The following is a 25,848-nucleotide window of genomic DNA, read 5'->3' as shown; positions in this document are numbered from 1 at the left end:
TCCCCATCCTAATTAAAGAGGGGATCGCTTACTCACAGGACAAGGACAAAGCCAATGCCTTCGCTCAATCCCTTAAAAATCAATGCTGTCCCTTTCCAAGCCTTTACAAATTCTCTTCTTTTCAGGAAGAGGTGTCAGAAACTGTCCGGGGCACATCTTTCCAGACGGTCGAGTTTCAGCCCACCTACCCCAAAGAAGTCTCCGAGGCTATCCGCTCCCTCAAAAACCGGAAAGCTCCAGGCCACGACAGTATCGGTAAGCGTCAACTCTTGTGGCGGCAATTCTTTGTTTATGGGCGAGGGGGCGACGAAGAGAGGAGGATCGCGCCGAGTTTCCAGTGTTCAGCAACAAGTTTTGTGTTCTTATTCGTATCAGTTCCCTGCGACGTTTTCCGGCATTCGTGTTCTTTCTTTCGTAGTACATAGTTGCATTTGCGTATATTTTTTTGAAATTAATATTTTGAATATAGTTAAAAAATTTAATTTAATCATTTGGAAAGTAATTTGCAAATATGTATACAAATTTGCATAATATAATATAAATATTTTAGAACATGGAGTATGACGAAAAAATCGAATTAATTAAAGATATTCTGAAATGTATGGAGGAACCCATACAAATTGATTCAGACGATGGTGATATATGTGAAGGTCTGTTTTATAATCTTTGTTTTTATAATGAATTATAAATAAAATGTATTTCTTAATTGACAGAACTGTTTAATATTAGGTTGTCAAAAAAGTCTTGCGGTATTTTCGCTAGTTGGCGCTGAAAGCGCGTAGTTCCAGTTTCGCATACGTGCAAGGCACGTAATTGAACATGCTTTCGGGATTCTCTCAAATAGATTCAGAATATTTTTAGCACCTATATTTGAGGGTGGAGTCTGTGCAAAAAATTGCTTTGGCGAGAGCTGAAAGATATTTTCAAGCTTCTGTTAATAGCAACAATCCGAGGAGGGGTAGGCCAGAAACTATTCGGCAAGAATATACATATGGCCTATTTTAATATGGAAGGAAGAGTTGATTGGCAGCCATAATTCTGTAATTTTAAAAAGCTTTTCATTTACCATTATGAAATGTAATATACATATGTATATACATTATATAAAAATATCTACATTATTTGTATTTCAAAAAAGCCAGCCTTAAAATTTTATTTCAGTCACATTTCATTCAAACTTTTCCATTATATATATTAATCGGTCCTGAAAAAAATATTTTTTATTATTTACTTATTTAATTTGATAAATTATATACATACTATAAATGTGCATTACTTACAAAAATTAAAATCTTCATCTTCAAAAATCCCACTCATTGTATTCTGAAGTAAGTCGTTTTGAGGTGATTGTAATTGCGAATCACGATATCTGTTTGATTTTTGTTTTAAACGGCGCATAAGGCATTGGATCTCCCATTGAGCGTCTTCTCGCATGTGAGGAACTATCTCCTCCATTTTCGCAGAGACCAAATTGCCCAACCAACGTTCTATTGCGTCTTTCAGCAATTTGCTCTCTCACAGGCGCCAAATCCTGGGTTACTTTAGTCAATGCAGTGCTCTAAAAAATAAATGTTAGAAAATAAATAAGTAAATTGTTTAATTTTTAAAATTAAATTAACAATACCTTTCCCTTTTTCTTCTGCATTTCTTTTTCGCCATTCATTATTTCAGTTGCCTATAAATGTAGATAAGTATAAAGGTTAAAACTATTTGTTTTATACACATACATATGTATATATGAATGATTTACTATATTAACAGTTTCTTTAGCTACAATTGGTTGGGTTGTTGTTGGAGATATATTATTTTCACACTCCCGACTTCCTGACGCGCTTGGATCCTAAAGTATAATATTTTTTTGAATTGATGTAATAAAATTTAATACAATAAATTAAAGTATTACGTCCTAGCTTGATTCTCCCCTCCTAATTTGGGTATGCTGCTCCAAACATTCAGCAGCGAGAAGCACCATAACTTTGGAGAATGCAAATCGTTTACACCAGCTCCGCTTTTTCGTTAATTGCGCACTTCACGAATTTCTCGTAAATATTGTGTTCTTATATTTTTCCATTTTTTTTTTATTTCACACACGTTTATGTTTGGCTCACAGATTTTGTTAAAAGCTTCAGCTCTTAAATTCCGGTCCAAATATAGCGGTGACTTTATGCTATAAATACACTCCTGTGCTTCTACCAAATATATTAATTTTTCAATAATCGAATATTAATAAACGAAAAATTTAAAAATTAATTTATTCAACTCACCACTTTTTAAAATTTCATAAACACTATAAATTAACATCCTCACGCTTCAATGTCGAAATAACAACGCAACAGGCATTAAGTGTAGCAGAGCCGTATAGCACAAAAATTTTAGAAAATTATATGAAAGAGAATGAGAAAAAAAAAACAGTTGACACGTGTAACAACAGACTAACGGCGTCTTAAAAATCCTACCGTGCAAACACCTTGTTGCCCTAAACAACATCATTAATTCCCCCGCTAAAGTCGTCTTTCTTTCCAAACCGGGTAAGCCCCTAAGCGATCCGGCAAACCATCGCCCCAACAGCCTACTCTGCACACTCGGCAAAGTAGCAGAAAGCACAATTCTATCCCGACTGGAAAAATTCTCCGAAGGTCACCGATCACGGCGGGAGTCCCTTAGGGCTCCAAACTCTCCCCAGTGCTCTTCAACATTTATTTTTACGACATCCAAACCGAAGAGAAAATCCTCACAGCTCAATATGCGGATGATATCGTCTTCTTATACGCCTCCCGTACAATTAACATCAGCACATTCGCCCTCAATAAATTCTTCCCCGCCGTCCTCGACTGGTACAGGTTGTGGTGATTCGATATCAACACAACCAAATCAAAAGCAATCTTCTTTCCATGCAGAAAGCGAATTCCACCAAAAATCTTGGTAAATAGGTTCCCCATCAAGGATGCCTTCCGCGAAAAATCTCGGTGTTGTCTTCGACAGGCGGCTAACCTCGACAAAACAAATCACAGCAGTTCGAGGTAAAGCCAATGGCGCCTTCAGCTCATTAAAACCCTTTTTTTATCAATAAAAAGGTTTCCCCAAGCACCAAAAAACGAGCTTTTAATGCCATCATTAGAAGCATTTGCTCCTACGCCGTCCCTATTAGGGGCTCTGCCTCACCCAGACAACTGTCCAGGCTTCAAGCCGCATACAAGCGTCTAACCAAAAATTCAAGCTTCGCTTTTCTCGTCAGATTCTTTTGAGGGCCACTACCGCTCACAACTGAATCTTTCTTCTTCTCCCGCAAACACATTAAAGGTTCATAACCATATGGTTGGCAACCGCTGTGGGGGGGTTTTAGTCGGTAGGCGCATCAAGCGAATCCGACACTACCCGCCCGGCTGTCTTTAAAAGATTTCCCCCCCACATCTCTTAAAAAAAATAATAATAAAAAAAAAATCAAATTTGAGGACATACAACAGCAGACAATGAACAGAACGAATATTGAGTAGCACAGCGAAACACAACCAAAAAAGCTTACCAAGGCTGTATGTACGCATAGGCCTGCATAGCTATAACCCATTATAAAGCAGCGAACAGTGCAATGAACAGTGAAGTGCAGTGACAATAAAGTGAAAATAAAAAACAATAAAGGGAAAAACATTGCGAGTTGTGACAACTCATCAAAGAATTTCTCAAATCCTTCCTCACTGAGCGAGGATGAGCTTACTACCCTGGTTCAAGACCTCCGTGCGTGTCTGCTCTCTGTAGAGCATATTCTTAAAACCTCCAAATCCCCGAACCCCAACTCCAACGACGCTAACGCCTCCCCCTCTCCCTAAAATGCTCAAATGAGCATTGATCAATCTGATGACACCGCGTTCATCGAAGCTCCCCGCCGGAAAAAACCCAAGCGGGAAGAATCCGAACGGGAAAAACAAAAGCGGCGCCGCACCACATCCCCCCGAAACCCGCACAATTGACGACTTCCTATCGTCATCCTCCTCCGATGAAAGCGAGCCTGGAAAAAAATCTTTTTTTTTGTGGTGGTTATTGTGCGGAGGTTATTATATGTGCACACGACGGCTGCCAGCAGGAGTAATAACCGCGGGCGTCCTCAAGCCTAACGGTTAACTATTTATTCCTTGTTTCGTTTTGTGCTGTATTCGTTTCTGCGTTGCTTGTAAGTCAGGCGCAGCTGACTTGCTGACATGATGTTGCCATGTTGTATTAAACGTTGAAATATAATATTGTTATATTATATATTGTGGCTCGTCCCACATTTTTGCTTATTTTTATAGTTTTACAATGAAGCATTGTAAAAATGAACTGAAACATGATTCTTACAGGAAATTGAACGCTCTACAAAAAGTCTCTGATACATTTTTTTATAAAAGTGAACTCAACTGAAGATATTCAAACTTAAAAATCGAAATATATGAAATTTTGACTTTTATTCTATTAGACTAATACTGATGACTTCTTTATGACTTCAAAATTACTTCCAATCAAAACATCTTCTAGAATATGATGACGACATGGAAGATAAACAAGATCTCGTTGTAAGACTCTCTCGATTTGAATACACGTTCCGTTGAATTTACCTGATCAATAAATAAAAAAATTGTTAGTAAAATGATTTCAGCAAGATTAACTGCTGACAACAAAAAATAATATTTATTAAAAGTATAAGAGAGTAGAATTTTATGTAAAGTTTATGACAAACTAACAGAAAAACAAAAATAAATCAATTTACCTGTATTAACAGCTGTAGTATCAAGGCACATGGCTTTAACGCGAGAACCAACATGCCATTGGTTTAAGGTAGTAACGATAACTGATGTTTGACTTTTAGCCATTTTCGGGACGCCAAGTAGTTCAACACCTGAGACAGACAGTAGAATTGGGAGCCGTTCTACAGATTGAGGATCAATGAGATCTTGTAAAAGTTTGCCATCCCAATGCAGAACAAAACGGTCATTATTCCATTCAATCCATTTTTTAATCCCGTAGCAATGTACTTTCTAAATTTAATACGGCATCGATGGATTGTTCGATGACTTAAATTATAGTGAGCAATATTTAGTCCAATACTTATGAATAGACTAGATAAGATGAAAGTGGCATTTCTACTACTAATGTTTGCTCTGTCTAGAGTAGCACAGAGATCTGGAGTCATTATGTCAATTTTAGAAGCCGATCCGGAGTGAATTTCATCTTCGAAATTCGAAAGAGTACGTGAAGATAAACTAGAAATAAATGATGAAAAAACTGTTGACTGAGAGAGTGGAAAGTCATTAGCTTTAGCGTTTGGCAGAAGATTTGTATCTAAAACGGAATAGAATAAAGTTAATCATTGAATTTCCCTTAGAAATAATTGTATGTAAAAAATCGATTATTATTAAAAAATAATTAAAAAAGAGATAAATTAATAATTACCATAGTGATCCACTTCCATCATATCATCATGGGTAGCTGACGATGTTTCCAAAATATTATGCAGATTTTTGTGACAAAAAAAAATTCTTATCATCCGTGAGCAATTCTTCTACATTCTTCTACGATATATCAAACAATTTCTTCAGAGAAAAGTTCCTCTTTTATGTTTTATGCAACTGGTTTCTTTAGTTTACGGTTTTTGTGCATTTATTCCAACTATGGAAGATTTTTGTCAGTTTTAACGGCGCGTATTGAAATCCACAAGTTGGTATTTCAGCAGCACACCATATTTTATTCAATTTAATAATTGTACTTTTAGAACTTTCATTAATTGAGTTTTTGAGAAAACTGTGTTCATAAAAAAACAGACCTAACCTCTTTAACAATTGGTAGCTTTCTGCCGACAAAATTTTCCTTAATGTCACCAATTAAATAAATTGAGTTATTCATTATTAATCGGGTAATTATTATAATTATCTTTAATAATTACAAAATTATAAATTATAAATCAACACTATTAACAAATTACAAATGCTACTTCAACGATTTAATCTAGTTCAGCAGAGCTTTCATGAGAAGAAAGAAAGCATACAACAATTTTTAACCTATATGTATTACCACAAGAAATTCAATCTGAACGGTAATAAAGGGTGATTTTTTAAGAGCTTGATAACTTTTTTTAAAAAAAAAACGCATAAAATTTGCAAAATCTCATCGGTTCTTTATTTGAAACGTTAGATTGGTTCATGACATTTACTTTTTGAAGATAATTTCATTTAAATGTTGACCGCGGCTGCGTCTTAGGTGGTCCATTCGGAAAGTCCAATTTTGGGCAACTTTTTCGAGCATTTCGGCCGGAATAGCCCGAATTTCTTCGGAAATGTTGTCTTCCAAAGCTGGAATAGTTGCTGGCTTATTTCTGTAGACTTTAGACTTGACGTAGCCCCACAAAAAATAGTCTAAAGGCGTTAAATCGCATGATCTTGGTGGCCAACTTACGGGTCCATTTCTTGAGATGAATTGTTGTCCGAAGTTTTCCCTCAAAATGGCCATAGAATCGCGAGCTGTGTGGCATGTAGCGCCATCTTGTTGAAACCACATGTCAACCAAGTTCAGTTCTTCCATTTTTGGCAACAAAAAGTTTGTTAGCATCGAACGATAGCGATCGCCATTCACCGTAACGTTGCGTCCAACAGCATCTTTGAAAAAATACGGTCCAATGATTCCACCAGCGTACAAACCACACCAAACAGTGCATTTTTCGGGATGCATGGGCAGTTCTTGAACGGCTTCTGGTTGCTCTTCACCCCAAATGCGGCAATTTTGCTTATTTACGTAGCCATTCAACCAGAAATGAGCCTCATCGCTGAACAAAATTTGTCGATAAAAAAGCGGAAAAACCGAACACTGATTTTGGTAATAAAATTCAATGATTTGCAAGCGTTGCTCGTTAGTAAGTCTATTCATGATGAAATGTCAAAGCATACTGAGCATCTTTCTCTTTGACACCATGTCTGAAATCCCACGTGATCTGTCAAATACTAATGCATGAAAATCCTAACCTCAAAAAAATCACCCGTTATATCGATTGAGCCGATATAATCGCTAATCAGAGTTATCGACTTTGAAAATAAATGTATAATATAGCTGAGGTTAAATTATTACAAAAGAAAAAAGATTGAATACAATAATAAAGTTGTCATTTATTTAATATATAATACTAAACAAATTTATTAAACACAAATAATTTTTTTTGATAGTTAATGAAATAAAATGAAAAAGAAATAATTCAGATAATAATAATAAAAAATAAATAAATAAATAAAAATAATTTTTTCTTAAAATAAATGCTCAAGTCATAAAAAAGTCATGAGAATTAGTCCAATAAAACCAAAGTCAAAATTTCATATATTTCGATTTTTGAGTTTGAATATCTTCAGTTGAGTTCTCTTTTGTAAAAAAATATATCAGAGACTTTTTGTAAAGCGTTCAATTTCCTGTAAGAATTGTGTTTCAGTTCATTTTTACAATGCTTCATTGTAAAACCATAAAATAAGAAAAAAAAGAAATGTGGTGTCGTGGGACAGCACGTAGAAACGAAGTTCCTTCGCCTAATGTAGAATCGATACAATTTGCAAAAAAAAAATTGTGCTTAAATTTATGTAGGGTCTCTTGATTTTTCTCTCAAATAATGCTGATTAGTTTTTATTTAAGTACAGATAAGTATTAAGAAAGTTTAGTATTTTAAGAAATAATGAATTACGTAAAATAAAAAAATTGTAATTCAAATTATTAACTAAAATAACAAAATAATAGTCAAGCTTGGTAAAACCAAATGTGCATGCCTATAACTTGCCCAAATAACTAAAAGAATTTCACATTTCCGAGTTCTCTACAATCGACTTGAAAGTTTTGGGTATAGGCAGTGTTTATACGCATTTCTTTGATTTAGCCGAGGCTTACTTTCGCTGCAGTTTCTTCCCCATTGCTGGGTTTCTCTTTGCAAAGGTGTGTGTTATTAAACATATAATGTCTCCATATAGTCTAGGTCTTCGAAACTTCTAATTTGACCCCAGCTTATTCCTCCCGTTCCGCGTGTAGCCTTATCTATTACTGTATCCAATACGATGATAAGGGAATATTTTAGTCTAGAGTCCGAAATTTCAAGTAAAAAATGTAAATTAATGTTTTTAATATAAATTTTTTATTATTTTAACATTACAAGAATACATAACAAAATCTAAAATAGGTACCGGGGTCTAAATATACGGTTTCCTGGCGGCTTGAACAGTTTTGATTGGATTTAAACAATTCTTGGTCATAAGGTGGCATACACTAAAGATAGGGAAACTCAACGAATCAAATGGAACTTAAAATTGTGCTATATGGGAAGTAGAATGTAAGAAGAATTCCACGTACTACATTTTGTCGAAATCGGCAAGTCGGGTCCCGAGATATGGGATTACAACAAAAAGTTGGCGGTGCCACACTCATCGCCTAGTAATTTTCAAACCGGCTCCCATAAAGCTTTCTTATACCATCCTGGTGATCTCTGGCGTATTTAGCTATTAATTTATCGTGCTTTTAGTAGAAATGAGCGCGATTATCCGACGATTTTATTCACTTTTGGTCGGTAGAAGTTCTTATAAGATTTGGTTGTTGTAGCTTAAGTGGTTCAAGAGCTATGCACATTATTAGACGGCTGGACCACGCCCACTTTTTCAAAAGGTTGTGCCCACAGGTGCCCTTAGCTACTGCCATTCCTTGTGCTTACAGCTTCATATCTTAATTGAGCGCTTAGTTATAGAACTTTATATATTTTCGGTTAGTGGCGATTTGTGTTCGGACAGACAGACAGTCAACCGAAACTCAACTTTTCTCTTCGTCCAGATCGTTTATATACATATATATAACCCTATACGAGTATCTATCTTGCTTAGTTTCAGGTGATACGTATAACCGTTAGGTGAACAAAACTATAATACTCTGTAGTAACTGGTTGCAAGAGAATAAAAAGTACCAGCTGATAATGTGGGGTCTCAAAAGATTGGGACGTGCCCATCTGAATCTGAAACTACCACATTTATAACTGTTGGGTGTTTTTTTTAATAATAAAAACTTAAATTTTGGGATATGGTTAATTCTGGATCTAGACAAGTCTATAAAGAAGACTCTCTACCACTTATACATAGGTGGTTTTATTCAATTAATGAGCTTTTTGCTTTACAAAGTACGTTAACCCACATCAGAGTAGACCGTCCTATTAAATCAATTAATTCTAAAGGGACCACTCTATTATCGAATGCATTCCAGATTATGAAGTGTATTGAACGCATCTTGAAAGTCGATAAAGGTGAGATAAAGAGGGAAGCGTCATCATTTCATTAATTTTTTCTATACCGGAAACAAAACGCTTTCTGGAGTCTTTGTGACATGAGCCTAAGATCCTGTGTCTCAAACAAAGATACTTATAAATAGTTTTTTGAGCTCGAAGAGCATACGGTCTTTTTCTTACGGTTTTACTATCACTTTTTTCAGTTAGGTCCCGCAGCAAAATCCCTATCTCCTCCAAGGCTGCCGTAAGGAACTTCATTCCAATAATTCTTCGCTAAAATAAAAGTTAAATACTAAATTTTGAGCATTTTAACAAAAACGCAAAGCACTAATCAACCTCTTAGCCCTTTGCGCCAAAAAATATGCAACAATTCAACTCCCCATAAACGTACTTAGTGCAAGCATAATTCTCACCTAAAACTAATTTGGATACACAATTATGTTACAGATTTTCTTGCCTAATTATTTTGCAAAACCTAAAGGTTCGTTTGCGGCGTGTTGTCTTGCAGCATTGGTGGCGACGATCTTGTTCGCGTTAGTTTTTCTACGCTAAGCATCTTTAGAGGAAGTCGCGAAGACCGCTTAAATGGATCTATTTCCATTACTGGTGTCCTTTGGGAGTCAGACTTTTGGATTATTCACATCTCCTGCGTTTACCGCGTCGTTTCCCAGTATGGTGGCATAGATATTATTGCTACTGCTGCTGCCACTTTTGTTGGTTTTTTCTTCGTTTGTATTGTTTTTGTTGTTTTTTCCCATGTAAAATTCCATTCCTTTCTTTTGTACCAACGCATCGTGTGTAGGGGGCGGGCCGAAATAAACAGGAACGGGTGTACCCTCGGTGGCTATGGACCTACCCCAGTTCCCTGAGGCCTGTTCTTCGCTTTACTGGACTCGGAAAACACGGATGGACCAGCGCTCGCCCAGGGCAACGCAGACTACTAATCTTGCGCCCAATGCACCCTCCTTGACCAGAGCCCGAAAAGGCTGGTTTCTGATGGACACCGCGGCTAACACCTCGGCAGAGCAGGCTCACATCACCCTATCCATCTCGGCAGCAGAGAACTCGCTGAAAAGATTTAAAGGGACTCCCAGTGCGCCGCGATGTACATCGGTCAAAACTTTAACAGTCGCATCTAACAGGGGGAATAGACGCCGACCAGGAAGCCGCTCATTGTGAGTCCGTCGCGTCTGGATTTTTATATTACATAACATGCCCTTGCATGTTGCGGGGGACACATACTTCAAAGGGGCGCTGTCGGTTCGCCCACTGTCGCAGGAGTTTCAACGGTCTTGCTGGCTTTTATAGCGCAACCTCCACTCCCACCGCTTCTCGTCGGGGATTGCTTATTCGTTTAAACTTATTTCGCAACTAACCCGCTACTAGAGGCAGTTCGGCTATCCGCGACCCGCCAACCCCCCCGGTCGCTTAAAGATCAGCGACGGTGACTATTCCCACTGGAAATTTTTAAAGTCCCACCGGGCTAAAGTTCACCGCACAACGAACAGTGCAGTGATCAGTGATTAGTGCAGTGCAAAATATAGTGAAATAGTGACACTTAAAAAAAAAAAAAACAAAAAAACATTACAGGGAAAAACATTGCCAGTCGCAATAACTCAGCAAAGAATTTCCCAAACGCTGCGTCCCTGAGCGAGGTTGAGCTTACCGCCCTCGTAAAAGACCTTCGTGGGTATCTGCTCAGAGTAGAGCACATACTCAGTAAGTACAACCCCACCACCACAAACCCCAATGACAACTCCAGTGACAACGACAACTTCAACGACGCTACTACCTCTCCCGAAAATGCTCAAATGAGCATCGATCCGCCCGATGACACCGTGTTCATTGAAGTCCGCCGCCGGAAAAGACCCAAACGGGAAAGTCCCAAACGGGAAGAACACAAACGAGAAATTCCAAAGCGGCGCCGCACCACATCCCCCCCTGAAACCGTCAAAATTGACGACTTTCTCTCCTCATCCTCCTCCGATGAAAGCGAGGACATAACCCCCCCTAAGGAGAGAAACCCTCCTCCCATCCGAATCCTCAAGAAGGAATCGTGGGAAAAGGTGAGCTCCGGTCTACGCAAAGCAGGCATACAAATCCGATCGAACCGTTGACGGTTTTCGAGAACTTACCTCCGCCTTAGAGAGGAATGAAATCCCTTACACGACCAATCAGTTCCATCAGGACAAGGACCTGATTTTCGCGATCAGAGACGTCCTCGAATGCCTCGATGACGAAACCATCCTCAATGAATTGAGGATAAAAAATGCAGCGGTGAAGAGTATTCACCGCATGCGCAGGGGCCCAAAAATATGGCCCCTAATAACCGTCAATCTTGACCCTTCGCACTCCTCAGCGAAGGCGATTTTTGACTTAGAAACAATCGCTGGCCTCAGCGTCAGAGTAGAGGCAAAGCGTAAATCCAAGGTCATTCCACAATGCCTCCGGTGCCTCAACTTCGCCCACACGGCGAACTATTGCTTCGCTCCCTGGTCCTGCGCCTTCTGCGGTCGCTCCCATGCCACGGCATCCAGCCCTCTCAAAGAGCGAGGGCAAAACGCGAAGCCCACCTGCATCCACTGCAAGGGCCCACATCGCGCCACCTATCGTGGTTGCCCTAAAGCCCCCCAAAAACACCAACCCGGACCTCCAAAAAAGGCCCAAAAGACTATCAAAGCTCTCCTACAAATAGCTACCCACCCCCCGGCACAGACCACACCACAACCTCAACCCCAACCCTAACCCCATCCGCGAGCCCAAGGGTCAACTCGCTCATACGCCGAGGTTGCCAAAAATGCAACCAAAACCACAACGCCCAATCCTGTCCCAAACATTGCTCACTTAGAGAAGCTTTTTCGGGACTTCCTGTCCACCGTCTTCAGGAACTAACCGTGGCATGATGATTTGCATCACCGAAACTCACCTAATCCCCAAAAAGTCCCTTTATAGCCCTAACTTTACAATCTACAGAAAAGACGGCACAAGTTTTAGTTGTTTGAGCGGAGGAATAAAAATGCCGACGATGTTACTTCTGTGACATTATACTTTATTCTCATCCTTTTTCAAATTATGTTCTGCTTATATAACTACTAAAGTGATTACAATTTTCTTAATCTATTTCTTTGTTTTTTCTATTTTCTTATGAAATACAATATTTGTTAAATGTAATCTTATTTTATATTGAATGCAAACAAACATGATTGTGTGGTTTACCCGATAATGTCTGGGTTATCATTACAGTCAAACATAAGGACCAAAACATGTTTGTATGCATTTGCATTATGTTCTTTATCTCTACTTGTTATCTTATTTTTTGTAATGGTGTCCGGTTGGGATGATAGTGTACACATAACTCCCATATTCCAAAGGGGCGGTATGGCCATCTGTGTGAAGAGCTCTATTCACCACCTAGCTGCCAACATTGGCCCCTCAACACTCGAGGCTGTAGGAATTGATGTATTCCTCAATTCACGCAGGCACAGTATCATCACTGTATATATCCCTCCTGACAAAAGCCCTCTCAACATTTCATCCCTCTTCAAGTCCTCCACCCTTACCATTATCGCAGGCGATTTCAATTCTAAATATAGGATTTGTAACCGTTCTACGAATAATGCTAACGGATTAACCCTCTGGAGAATGTCTCTCCAACACAACTTAAACATCGAAGCTCCCTCCGAACCGACCTACCACCCTACAAGTCCCAGATTCCAAGCAGGCACCTTGGACTTATTTCTCACAAAAAACGTGACCCTCAACAGACACTTTGTCACACCTTGTCTACCTGGAGCTCGCTAATCGCCCCGACTTTCTCCTCGGTTAAAGGCCAAAACCGATTTCCTCCACCTGACAGCCGCCGGACAGCATCCTAAAAGTTGCTGGAAGGTTATCAGATCCTTACGAAACCGTAAACTCCACCTCCCCGTCTTAATTAAAGAGGGGATCTCTTACCTACAGGACAAGGACAAAGCGTCTTCGCTAAATCCCTTAAAAATCAATGCACCCCCTTTCTTCTTTTCATGAAGAAGTGTCAAAAACTGTCCGGGGCACATCGAGACGGTCGAGTTTTAATCCACCTCCCCAAAATAAGTCTCCGAGGTTATCCGCTCCCTCAAAAACTGAAAAGCTCCAAGCCACGACCGTATCGGTAACGGCGTCTTAAAAATCCTTCCGCGCAAACACCTTGTTGCCCTAAACAACATCATAAATGCCATGATGCGTTTCCAATATTTTCCCCCTGGCCTGGAAAGCCGCTACAGTCGTCTTTCTTCCCAAACCGGGTAAAGCCCTAAGCGATCTGGCAAACCATCGCCCCATCTGCATACTCTGCACCCTCAGCAAAGTAGCAGAAAGCATAATTCTCTCCCGACTGGAGAAATTTGTTACGGAAAAAAATATTCTCCCCGACTTCCCACATGGGTTCGAAAGCAACACGGCATCGCACACCAACTTCTGTGGGTCTGCGAATTTGTCGCTAACAATCTCAATAAAGGAAGACACATCCCTATGCTCCTGCTTGACTGCAAACAAGCATTCGATCGGGTCTGGCATGATGGGATTATTTATAATCTCATAAAACTAAACTTCCCACAGTACCTTGGCTTAGTCAAATCCTTCTTGTCTGACCGGAAAATCACTGTGCGGGTGAATAGTGAGCTTTCCGAAGCTCACCCGATTAGGGGGAAGGCCCTCAGGACTCCAAACTCTCCCCAGTGCTGTTCAACATTTATTGTTACGACATCCCAACCGAGGAGAAAATCCACATAGCTCAATATGCGGATGATGTCGCCTTCTTATACGCCTCCCGTGCAATTAATTTCAGCACATCCGCCCTCAATAAATTCATTCCCACCGTCCTCGACTGGTACTGGTTGTGGAGATTCGATATCAACACAACCAAATCAGAGGCAATGTTCTTTTTACGGAGAAAGCGGATTCCACCAAAAATCTTTTTAAATGGGTTCCCCATCATGAATTCCTTCCGCGAAATACCTCGGTGTTGTCTTCGACAGACGGCTTACCTGGACGAAACAAATCACAGCAGTTCGAGGTAAAGCCAATGATGCCTTCAGCTCATTAAAACCCTTTTTTTTACCAATAAAAAGGTTTCTCACCAAAAATCGAGCTTTTAATGCCATCTGCTCACCCAGCAAACTGTCCAGGCTTCAAGTCACATACACGCGTCTACTAAGATTAGCTCTTAATACCCCGTGGTATGTTAGAAACAAACAGATCCTAGAGGAAACAAATCTTCCTTCCATCCAATCGGCAGCTACTTCCTACGCTGCAAATCTCCGGGCATCAGTAGCATCCCATGCAAACCCCAGCATCAACTGTCACTAACCGCCAGGGTGTCTTTAGAAGATTTCCCCCCACATCCATTCAAAAAAAAAAAAAAATGTTGTGTCGTGGGACACCAGGTAGGAACGAAGTTTCTTCGGCTAATGTAGAATCGATACAATCTGAATAAAAATTGTGCTTAATTTTATGTAGGTTGTCTTGATTTTTCTCTCAAATTTTGCTGATTAGTTTTTATTTAAGTACAGATAAATATTAAGAAAATTTAGTATTTTAAGAAATAATGAATTATGTAAAATAAAAAAAATTTTAATTCAAATTATTAACTAAAATAACAAAATAATAGTGAAGTTTGGTAAAACCAAATGTGCATGCCTATAACTTGCCCAAATAACTAAAAGAATTTCACATTTCCGAGTTCTCTAAAATTGTCGCGAAAATTTTGGGTATAGGCAGTGTTTATACGCATTTCTTTGATTTAGCCGAGGCTTACTTTCGCTGCAGTTTCATGCCCCATTGATGGGTTTCTTTTTGCAAAGGTGTGTGTTATTAAACATATAATGTTTCCATATAGTCTAGGTCTTCGAAACTTCTACTTTGACCCCAGCTTATTCCTCCCGTTCCGCGTGTAGCCTTATCTATTACTATATCCAATACGATGTTAAGGAAATATTTTAGTATAGAGTCAGAAATTTCAAGTAAAATATGTAAATTAATGTTTTTAATATAAATTTTTTATTATTTTAACATTACAAGAATACATAACAAAATCTAAAATAGGTACCGGGGTCTAAATATACGGTTTCCTGGGGGCTTGAACAGTTTTGATTGGATTTAAACAATTCGTGGTCATAAGGTGGCGTACACTAAAGATATTAATTGTGCAAAGTTGTATCCAGTTATATTCATAGCTACTTGATTTGTGTACTGGAAACTCAACGAATCAAATGGAACTTAAAATTGTGCTATATGGGAAGTAGAATGTAAGAAGAATTCCACGTACTACATTTTGTCGAAATCGGCAAGTCGGGTCCCGAGATATGGGATTACAACAAAAAGTTGGCGGTGCCACACTCATCGCCTAGTAATTTTCAAACCGGCTCCCATAAAGCTTTCTTATACCATCCTGGTGATCTCTGGCGTATTTAGCTATTAATTTATCGTGCTTTTAGTAGAAATGAGCGCGATTATCCGACGATTTTATTCACTTTTGGTCGGTAGAAGTTCTTATAAGATTTGGTTGTTGTAGCTTAAGTGGTTCAAGAGCTATGCACATTATTAGACGGCTGGACCACGCCCACTTTTTCAAAAGGTTGTGCCCACAGGTGCCCTTAGCTACTGCCATTCCTTGTGCTTACAGCTTCATATCTTAATTGAGCGCTTAGTTATAGAACTTTATATATTTTCGGTTAGTGGCGATTTGTGTTCGGACAGACAGACAGTCAACCGAAACTCAACTTTTCTCTTCGTCCAGATCGTTTATATACATATATATAACCCTATACGAGTATCTATCTTGCTTAGTTTCAGGTGATACGTATAACCGTTAGGTGAACAAAACTATAATACTCTGTAGTAACTGGTTGCAAGAGAATAAAAAGTACAAGGTGATAATGTGGGGTCTCAAAAGATTGGGACGTGCCCATCTGAATCTGAAACTACCACATTTATAACTGTTGGGTGTTTTTTTTAATAATAAAAACTTAAATTTAGGGATATGGTTAATTCTGGATCTAGACAAGTCTATAAGACTTCTATAGGTGGTTTTATTCAATTAATGAGCTCTTTTTCTTACAAAGTACGTTAACCCACATCAGAGTAGACCGTCCTATTAAATCAATTAATTCTAAAGGGACCACTCTATTATCGAATGCATTCCAGATTATGAAGTGTATTAAACGCATCTTGAAAGTCGATAAAGGTGAGATAAAGAGGGAAGCGTCATCATTTCATTAATTTTTTCTATACCAGAAACAAAACGCTTTCTGGAGTCTTTGTGACATGAGCCTAAGATCCTGTGTCTCAAACAAAGATACTTATAAATAGCTTTTTGAGCTCGAAAAGCTTACGGTCTTTTTCTTACGGTTTTACTATCACTTTTTTCAGTTAGGTCCCGCAGCAAAATCCCTATCTCCTCCAAGGCTGCCGTAAAGAACTTCGTTCCAATAATTCTTCGCTAAAATAAAAGTTAAATACTACATTTTGAGCATTATAACAAAAACGCAAACCATTAACCAACCTTTTAGCCGTAAACGTACTTAATGCAAGCACAATTCTCCCCCAAAACTAATTTGCATAAGTTATTGACAGTTATACACATGTATTTGGTTATATGTATATGTACATGTTTACAGATACATCGTTTACAACCTAAGTGCAGCTAAGACAACATAAATATTTATGTATAGTTATAAGTACTAGTTGTAGATAGTCACACATGTGTACAAATATTTTTCATTATCAGTAAAAATAAGAACAATAAGAATGTAAATACAAATGGTCCCAAAACCATTAATATTTCCATTCCTTTGTTAGAAGTAGAATAGGTACGCATAAGATTTGAAAAACAACTGACCTGCGCGTCGGTACTAGCATAAGTATAAATAGATGTAGTTTGAAAAAGAATAAAATTGACCACTAAGCGAATAGCACGCGTTATTTCATTTATTTAATTCATACACAATTATGTTACAGATTTTCATGCCTAATTATTTTGCAAAGCCTAAAGGTAGGCTATAACTAGCGATCTTACGGCTTTACCAGAGAACGTATATTTATACAGAAGGTCCAGCAACGGACAAGCGTGTGAACTGTCAAAAGCTAACAAAATGCGATGAGTGCATTTCACCGCATCTAGCTAAGAAGAAGAAAAAAATAATAATAAAAGGTTATAATGAAAGCGATTTTGACCTCGGATCTTTTTTATAGCAAATAAAATTTCTTACAAATTTGTCATGTACATTTTTTCTATAGCTCCTGTCATTTACGAGATATATACAAAAAATGCGAAATTCTTGGAAAAATCGGGTTTAGAGCCCCGTACTACATGTCCGATGTGAGTTACGACGTTGTTGCAATGGGCACTTTTGTAGAGTGAAAAATTCTGAGAAATATGCGTCTAAAGTCAAAGCGATGCCATAAAATACTTCTGACCTGTGGGAGTTTAAAGGTAAAAACTCACGATTGTAGTGTATTTTCTATGGAAAATTTTTACAGGCCCTGGTCCAGTTCTTAATGTTAAGATTAAGGGCTAAAATTTTCAGGGAATTTTTTTAGGGTATTTCCAAGGAAATTTCGTGACGGGACTGAAAAAAATTAATAGCTCAAAAAAAATAAAACCACCCTAATATATATATATATATATATATGGGAAAATCCTGCGTTACGAACGCCACATTCGTACGCGTTTTTCGGATTGAAATATAAGAATTTTTTGGTCCTTCAAAAGACGTACCTTCAAGTTATACACAGCGTTTAGTGGGATTTAAGTGTACTTTCGAATGTCATCAAAATATTTTTTGTAACAGGTTCAAGCTGCGAAAAATTTGATCTCAAATTATTGTTACGCACGCTACAAAAAATGGAAGTAGCTTTGAAGGTTGAGGTATGTTTTCGTAATTTTTAGCAAATTTTGTACAATAAAGCACACCAAATGACATACCTTAAAGAAAGATGAATATAAGAGAATTCTAAAATAACTTACTTGCAGCCAAAAAATTGTGTAGTTTTTTATCAATGGCCGTAAACCCAACGTTACGCACGCTAAATTTTTTCCAGTAGTATATAAATAAAAACAATTGAATTTATTTTAACAAAACAATTTATACTCTTTTTTAATAAGATTATTTAATTCATATTTTATGTTTATAAATTAATTTATTAATGTATATATGTTTATAAATAAAATTTGTGTTTAGCTGAATCTGCCGTCAGTGCTATTTCCAGCTCATTTTCATTAAGAAATGAAAAATAATGGTTGCTTTTTATTCCGGGAATGCTCTTAACGTTAGCCCATCTCTCCGAAAGAAATGCAGTTGTATTTTTTAAATATGTATGTACTGCTTACATAAAAAATAGAAATACTATTTATATTAATTTTTGGCAATTTAAATCATGGGCGTTATTAAGAACAATATTCTGAGCTTTCATCATTTGCCAAATTTTTCTCTTTATGACAGCTCCAATTCCGTTTACTGCACCCTTTCCGTGAGCAGTTGCAAAAAAATTCCACTCAAAGTTGGTCAAATCTAATTCTAATTTGATTCTTCAAAAAACGGTATAATACTCAAATTGAACTTGTTTTTAAATTGACTTGCACAGCCATCAGAAAACAAAAATAATTTCGAAATAGCGTTTTGTTCTTTAAGTTTCTTTACAATTAACTGGAGAAAGCAATAAACATCATATTTATTGTGTGACAGTTGATCGCTCGTAATACAAGTAGCAAATGCTCTTGTGCAATTGTGCAACCAGGCAACACAAGTAAAAATGGTAACTTGGGAGTAACTAAAATGTACAGACTGAATTTCATTTTGATTGAGGAGCCTATAGTTTTCCGCAAAATCGACTTGCAGAACAGCTTCATCTTGTTTAATAGATATTTTTCGGTCTTGAAAGTATTTTTGTTGAGTCCTTTTAACGTAAGTATGCAGTTTAAAGGAAGGTAACTGAGATTCCAATTCATTAATCAAATCAGTTATTGGTCCTTTCGTATAACTAATGATGATGCGTTTATCAACGATTCTCCAATGCTTCCATTCAGTAAGCTCTTCGAGTTGATTAATGTAAATCAAAGGGACGAAAGCATCTGTAATGTTTTTAATGCACTTGTTGCATTCATACCTCATACAAACTTCATTGGTTTCGTCACAACACACTTTTCTTAAAATTTGCCGAAATTAGATGGGAACATACGAAAAATGCTAAACATAGCTTCAATTAAAAATGAAAAAGTTGGCGTGGTACTGGCAGACACACATGTTATGTGGAAGCTTACTAGACAATTCCACGTGTTTTGGTCGGTTGTTATGAAATTTAGTACGTGAAATATTTGTTCAAGGAAACGTTGTTTTAAACAATTCATATGCTTCTCTAATTGTCATAACCATAAATCTTTTAGACATTGGAAGGTTATTTGATTTTGATATAAGTGTGCACTTTCTTCCGGCAGTTTCCGTAGAGATGTCATCATTAGTGTAAAACTCATAAATCATTTTAACATTTTATGCAACCGTATTTTTTGTTTGAGCTTCTTCTCCCTCTTTCAAGTATTTTTCTGTAAGCATTCTAAGAATTTCCTTTTTTTTGTTAATGTCCTAATTCCACTTTTTTAAGGCCTTGTAAAGGGTATTTTTGCACTTATATGCACCATCCAGCGATATTATTGGTTGCTCTTGTTGTTTTTGTTCCTTTATTTTCTTTTTATAAATTTGCATACGATTTCGGTAGTCAGCCTATACTTTTTTTGATAATGAATCATCATTTTTAAGTTTTTCTTTAAGATTTTTTCTATAAATTTTCATTCTTTTCGCATTTTTTAAACGTGTTATTTGTGTTAAGTTTTCACTGGATTGCATTTTTTTGCGATATTTTCGAATACGCTCTGCACCCGTTTTCATTTTTTCAACTGATATTATTAAATATTATACTGTAAACAAACAATTTTCTGTGGTACCAATATGCCGATAATCGAAAGTGACACTGAAAGATAATTGCAAATGATTCAAATGAAACCAAAGGCGAGACAACGTGAAATTTACCGTTTAAAAAAATAATCGCTAATCGGTAGGATTATAGTAGGCGAAGAATAGATTTAAGAAGCGAAGTGATAAGAAAACAGAATAAAAATTGCAAAGGTTTCTATTGTAATTTTTGTGAGAACTCAATTCGTTAGGCACGCCACAGAAATGAATATGCTGCAATTTTTTGGTTTTTAATTGTAGAATGAAAAATGTTTTTTTCTAAAAATCAGGGTATTTGCTTAAATTAAAATTATAGATGATTTGTAAAAAAAAAATTTTTTCTAATCACAATATAAAAAAAAACCTAATTTTCCGTTACGCACGCTACAACGTATTTACCTGGCATTTCATACCAAATTTTAATGTTTCCAGAAAAGTAAACGAAATTTTTTTTCCAAATTTTTTTACAAATTTTAAGCGATTGGACCATCTATGTTAATGCTAAAGCAATGATGAACACGTAAAAAATTTCACTTTTTTTGTATAACACCTGAAAGACCTGAAGTAGGGTAGGATTTGGTAGAAATTTTTGTATTAATCATGATCGAAATAATTTTTTTTTTATAAATTTATAAAATTGGATATCTATTCTAATGCTCCATTAAAAAAGAAATTAGGTTGGATTAAGTTCAAATATTTTTGGTTGGTGGACAGTTTCTGGGATATGCCCATATATATATATATGTATATATATGTATGTATATATATGAGCTTAGGTATGGTACTTTATACATATGTTTTCGGTTAATGGCGTTTTGTGAGCAAGGCAGTTTTACGATTACGTACTTTAATTTTTAACTCGTACCTTTGTTTTTTCCACGGAAGCCACATGGTTCCATGAAGTTATTTATATTTTTACCGCTAGCATGGGCGGACGGACAGACCGACAATCACCCGAATTTTAACTCCTAATCATTTCTATGTATGTATATCTATATCAAAAATTCTAACTTCAAATATTTATTATTCCAGACGTTGCCTTCATAAATAATATTTGAATATTTGAATAAAAACAAATAGAAATTGTAAAATTGAAAAAATTTTAAAGGTCATAAAAAAACACTGACACATACGAACGCCAAACCCTTTGAGGGTTTTACTATACTGACCTAGTACCATCGCCTTGACTTGGAATATCTCACTCCCCAGATTAGCTATTGTACTCTGTAATTTGTTACACTCCACGGCGTATGAGCAACATCGATATTATAGTACAAGGTTCATTCCAAAATAAATATGACTTTTTGAATTTAGCGCCCCCTGGTGGCTCCATCTATATGTCGAATGGTGGTTACAATCTGCTATCTTTATCCATTGACCAGTGAGAAAATTATGACATTTCATTGAAGTGAAGTTATTGCGTTTTAAGTGTCAGTATGTTTGTGTTATCGGTGCGAAAATGAGCTTCGAACAAAGAGACAACATTCAATTTTGTTTTAAAATTGGTAAAACTTTTACCGAAACGTTTCAATTGATGAAACAAGCGATGATTGCCTATCCCGTAGCAGAGTGCACGAGTCGTTTTAACGTTTTCAAAGTGGTCGAGAGGACATAAATGACGATCAACGTGTGGGCCAATCAAAATCCCTGAATACCAAAAACTCGATTGCTTAACATCCGACAATGCAGAACATAGTAACCCGACAGCGAAAACCGTGGGATTCGCTGAATCAACATACTCCCAACGTCTACGACAGGTAGCCACAGGTATAGCAGCGACGGTAGCGTAGGTTAAGCTATAGCTGTAAGTGAATTGTAAGTTTAGTTTAAAAAAATAGGCTCAATAAAGAAGACACTAATAATAAAATAACTTACGATGGGCACTAATCAATTAACGGCCTTAATACGGGCTGCCATGACTGGCGCCCTACAACAACAACAGCAGAATTTTGACATTAAACTGCAATGATTGACGGAGCAAATGACTACTCTGACCACTGGGAAAACTCCACAAACATTCGAACCAGTAAAATCATTACCAAATAAGTTCCTATGTGTCCTGGCAGCAGGCCGTCCATACGGCATATGAATTATTTAAAGTATACTCGAGACATTTTCAAGCAGTTAGAAAAATTAGAGATAAAATAAAAGGTTCTTCTGATGCAATTTTAGTATCATTTAATACAGTTTTAAATTTCGATGCGATAATATCGAGATTGGACTTTACATATTGTCACGCCACAAAAATGCGCCTCTGAGCGTATTTGCCACAAAATACGTCTCTGAGTTGATGTGACAGAAGATACGACTCGGCGTGAGTTATTCAAATGAAGTCGAAGAGAAAGCGAACATCGAAGACAGGTCGACTGCTGTAAAATTACGCTAACTTATTTTTGTATTCCTTTATTAACAGCCGGTTTCACGAAATTTTCTAATTGAAAATTAAGTTTCATTTAATTTTAATTTTGATTTTTATTTAACTTTGCTTAAGTTTGCAGCGTTTCACCATTATTCATAATTGGCAACCCAAAAATGACAAAGCAGGGATGTTAGTAAGAATAACAGCTGATTTATGTAAACAAATAAATTGTACTGATTAATAAAAATGGAGAGTGTAGCTCGAAGCAAGAATTTTTCATCAAGTGACATTTCTACTTTGCTAAGCCTAGTGCATTTTTTCTTTCCCTCATTATACGAGAGCGACGATTTATAAATATATTTATTAAAACCTCGCACTCCATATCACTTTCGTCGTCAGATTCCATTTTTTACAATATAAGTATTTATCTTCTGCTACTTGCAAATCAGCTGATTGGAAAACGTTAACATAGTTGCATATGACAGTATTTAATTAATATTTAAATGGCAAAGGGTGACCATTTAAATACAAATTAAGTCAAATGGTGAAACTGAAATAAATTAATTTTCACTTAAATTAGTTTCGTGAAACCGGCTGTAATTGTTTTTAAAATAAATTTAAAATAAAAGTTCGTTTGTACAAGCATGTGTATTCGTGTCAACTTTCAGAAGTGGAATTGTACCAACACGCTTGAACGTACACGTCTAGTAACGTTTGATATATAAGTACACACATGTGCACGTTGTGAATTTGTGAAATCGTGATATGCAATGTGGTTGCTGTGAGATCTACGATCGTTAAAAAGTGTTAAATGAAAAAGTGAAAACGATTCTATTTGGCTAACACGTAGCCATCGTATATAACCTAACATTTGTTGAGACTCCCGTGAACATCGGAGCTGGTGACATACGCTTTGTTGCTTTGCTCAACGGTTCAAATTCAAATTTGTAGTGTCGCATCATTACTTCATAGAGTAAGAGCCCGTGACATCCAGGCCTTCGTCATTTTATAAAAGCTGAAAGTTTGTTGAAGTATGCTTTGAACATAGGTAAGAACGATGGCAAAATGTGGAATTCAAGTCATCGTGGCTTTGGGGGGTAGCGGGTGGGACAGGTGCATAAAATAACAGCCAACTTTCGTTATTTTATAAAGCGTAATTTTTTAATATGTTATTCGGCATAACATTACAAACCATCTTATTTATTGCCAGACACTTTTTATGGTGGCAATCCCTTGCCAGACGCCCTAAAACTTTAATAAATTTTAATTCTACTTTCGTTATAGTATAAAAGTTAAAATTTATTCATGTTATTTGGGTGACTATTAGAAGATGTTTTCTCAGTTTCCAGACAGTTTCAACAGTTCCTACCTAGGCCAGACAAACATATTGGGTCCCAATACCAAAAGTATAGGTACGAGCGCGAGGCAATATGCAATCGTATAGGTGCGAGTGAGATAGCGCGTCAGGAGCGATCGAATGATGTTATTGTGTAATTATTTACGACTTAATATTTAAATAAAAGTTTAAAAATTAACATATATAATAAATTACTAAATAATGTGTAAATTTAATGCGAAATTAAACTTCTCATTCAAATTTGATTGCATAGCTAATACATAAATGGAATGAAAATATTTCTTTTGTAATTACTATATATAGGTTATAGAAATTATTTATCATAACTAAATAATAGAAATATTTGTTTAAATTTTCAAAGAAGTGAATTTATTTGTTTTGAAATTTATAAAATTATAAACATTCTTCATAGCATTCATCATTAATATTAATTTCGTAATTCTCTTCATCACTGCTGCACCATATTTCTTCTAGCTCATTGTTAGTGTCATCTTCTTCGTCAGTTTCTGTAAAAAAAGTTATACAATTTGAATTTGAAGTAATATGTATATACCTGATATAGTTTGCAGTGCATCACTGACAAAATTCGGTAACTGATCGCCTTCAAACCATTTAAAATTGTATCGGCTGTTAACTTGTACCCAACCATTGTTTACTGGTTCATGTATTGATTGAATTTTCTTATGAGTATTATTCCAAATGCTGGATATATAATATAATTAGCACGTCGAAATTGTTGGAATAGCTCTGATTTACAGGGTGGCAGACTGTTCCCATCAAAATTGCGTATTTTTTTTTGGCTGAAACGCTTCATTAACATCGCAGACCGTATAATTATTAATAAACAATTGAAGACTTTTCGGAACGATACCCGCGATTTCTCAGGTTCTACTGTACCGATTTACGTGAAATTTTTATAGAGTCTTCTTTATAGGCTTGTCTATAGTTGGAACTAGTCCCATCCTCAAATTTTTATACTCTCGCAACAAAGTTGCTAAGGAGAGTATTATAGTAGTCAGATATAGGGTTATATATACCAAAGTGATCAGGGTGGCCAGTAGAGTTGAAATCCGGATGTCTGTCTGTCCGTCCGTCCGCCCCCTACTAAGTTTTTTGTACATATCTCAGAAACTGATATAGCTATGTCAACTAAACTCTATAGAGTCGTTTCCTTCAGGCATTTCCATATACAGTTCAAAACTCAAAGAAATCGGATAATAATCACGCCCACCTTCCATACAAAGGTTATGTTGAAAATCACTAAAAGTGCGTTAACCGACTAACAAAACACGTCAGAAACACTAAATTTTATGGAAGAAAATGCACCCAGGCTTATTTTAAAAATTGGAAATGGGCGTGGCGTTGCCCACTTATGGACCAAAACCCATATCTCAGGAACTACTAATCAAATTAATTTTACAGCAAAATAAAGAAAAATGTAAATGACGGATAATGAAATCTCGATTATCACTTTATTATGCGAGAGTATAAAATGTTCGGTGACACCCGAACTTAGCCCTTCCTTACTTGTTATTTTTATTATTTTAAAAAAAATTCGAAATAGTCAGAAAAAGTGATCCAAAAACCATTTTTTAGGCAGTCGCCAGTTTTGTGAAAATTTTTTTTTCCCACTTTTCCGTAGTTCCGGCCATTGCGACAAGATCTAGATTAGGATTTAGGAGGGTTGAAATCATGGGTATGGTCACGTGGAAATTTTTAGAGGCCTCCCACTTCGTCAGCTCATAATTTTTGAAATTTTTTACTTTTTTTAGTTTTTAATTTTTTTCTCTACTTTTTTAAAATTAACAAATAACTAATAAAAGAATGGATACTAAAAATACTAATTGTCTTTTTTTACTACACTTTAAAATTTACCTGAAATTCATGCTTCTAG

General features: G+C 36.6%; 1 long non-coding RNA gene across 1 annotated transcript; it reads right to left on the bottom strand.

Annotated features, from left to right (window-relative positions):
- Nucleotides 1–910: 910 nt before the first annotated feature.
- LOC125775751 (uncharacterized) lies at nucleotides 911–1,842 on the bottom strand. Its single transcript, XR_007421359.1, has 3 exons — nucleotides 1,751–1,842; nucleotides 1,625–1,675; nucleotides 911–1,558 (listed from the first exon to the last, which is right to left on the bottom strand). It is a non-coding gene; the product is annotated as an uncharacterized LOC125775751 (long non-coding RNA).
- Nucleotides 1,843–25,848: the final 24,006 nt, after the last annotated feature.

This window comes from Bactrocera dorsalis, chromosome 1 (assembly GCF_023373825.1).
Source record: "Bactrocera dorsalis isolate Fly_Bdor chromosome 1, ASM2337382v1, whole genome shotgun sequence".
Lineage (NCBI taxonomy): Eukaryota > Metazoa > Arthropoda > Insecta > Diptera > Tephritidae > Bactrocera > Bactrocera dorsalis.
Note: the sequence above shows the minus strand (reverse complement) of the source record. Positions and strands in the feature narration are given on the sequence as shown.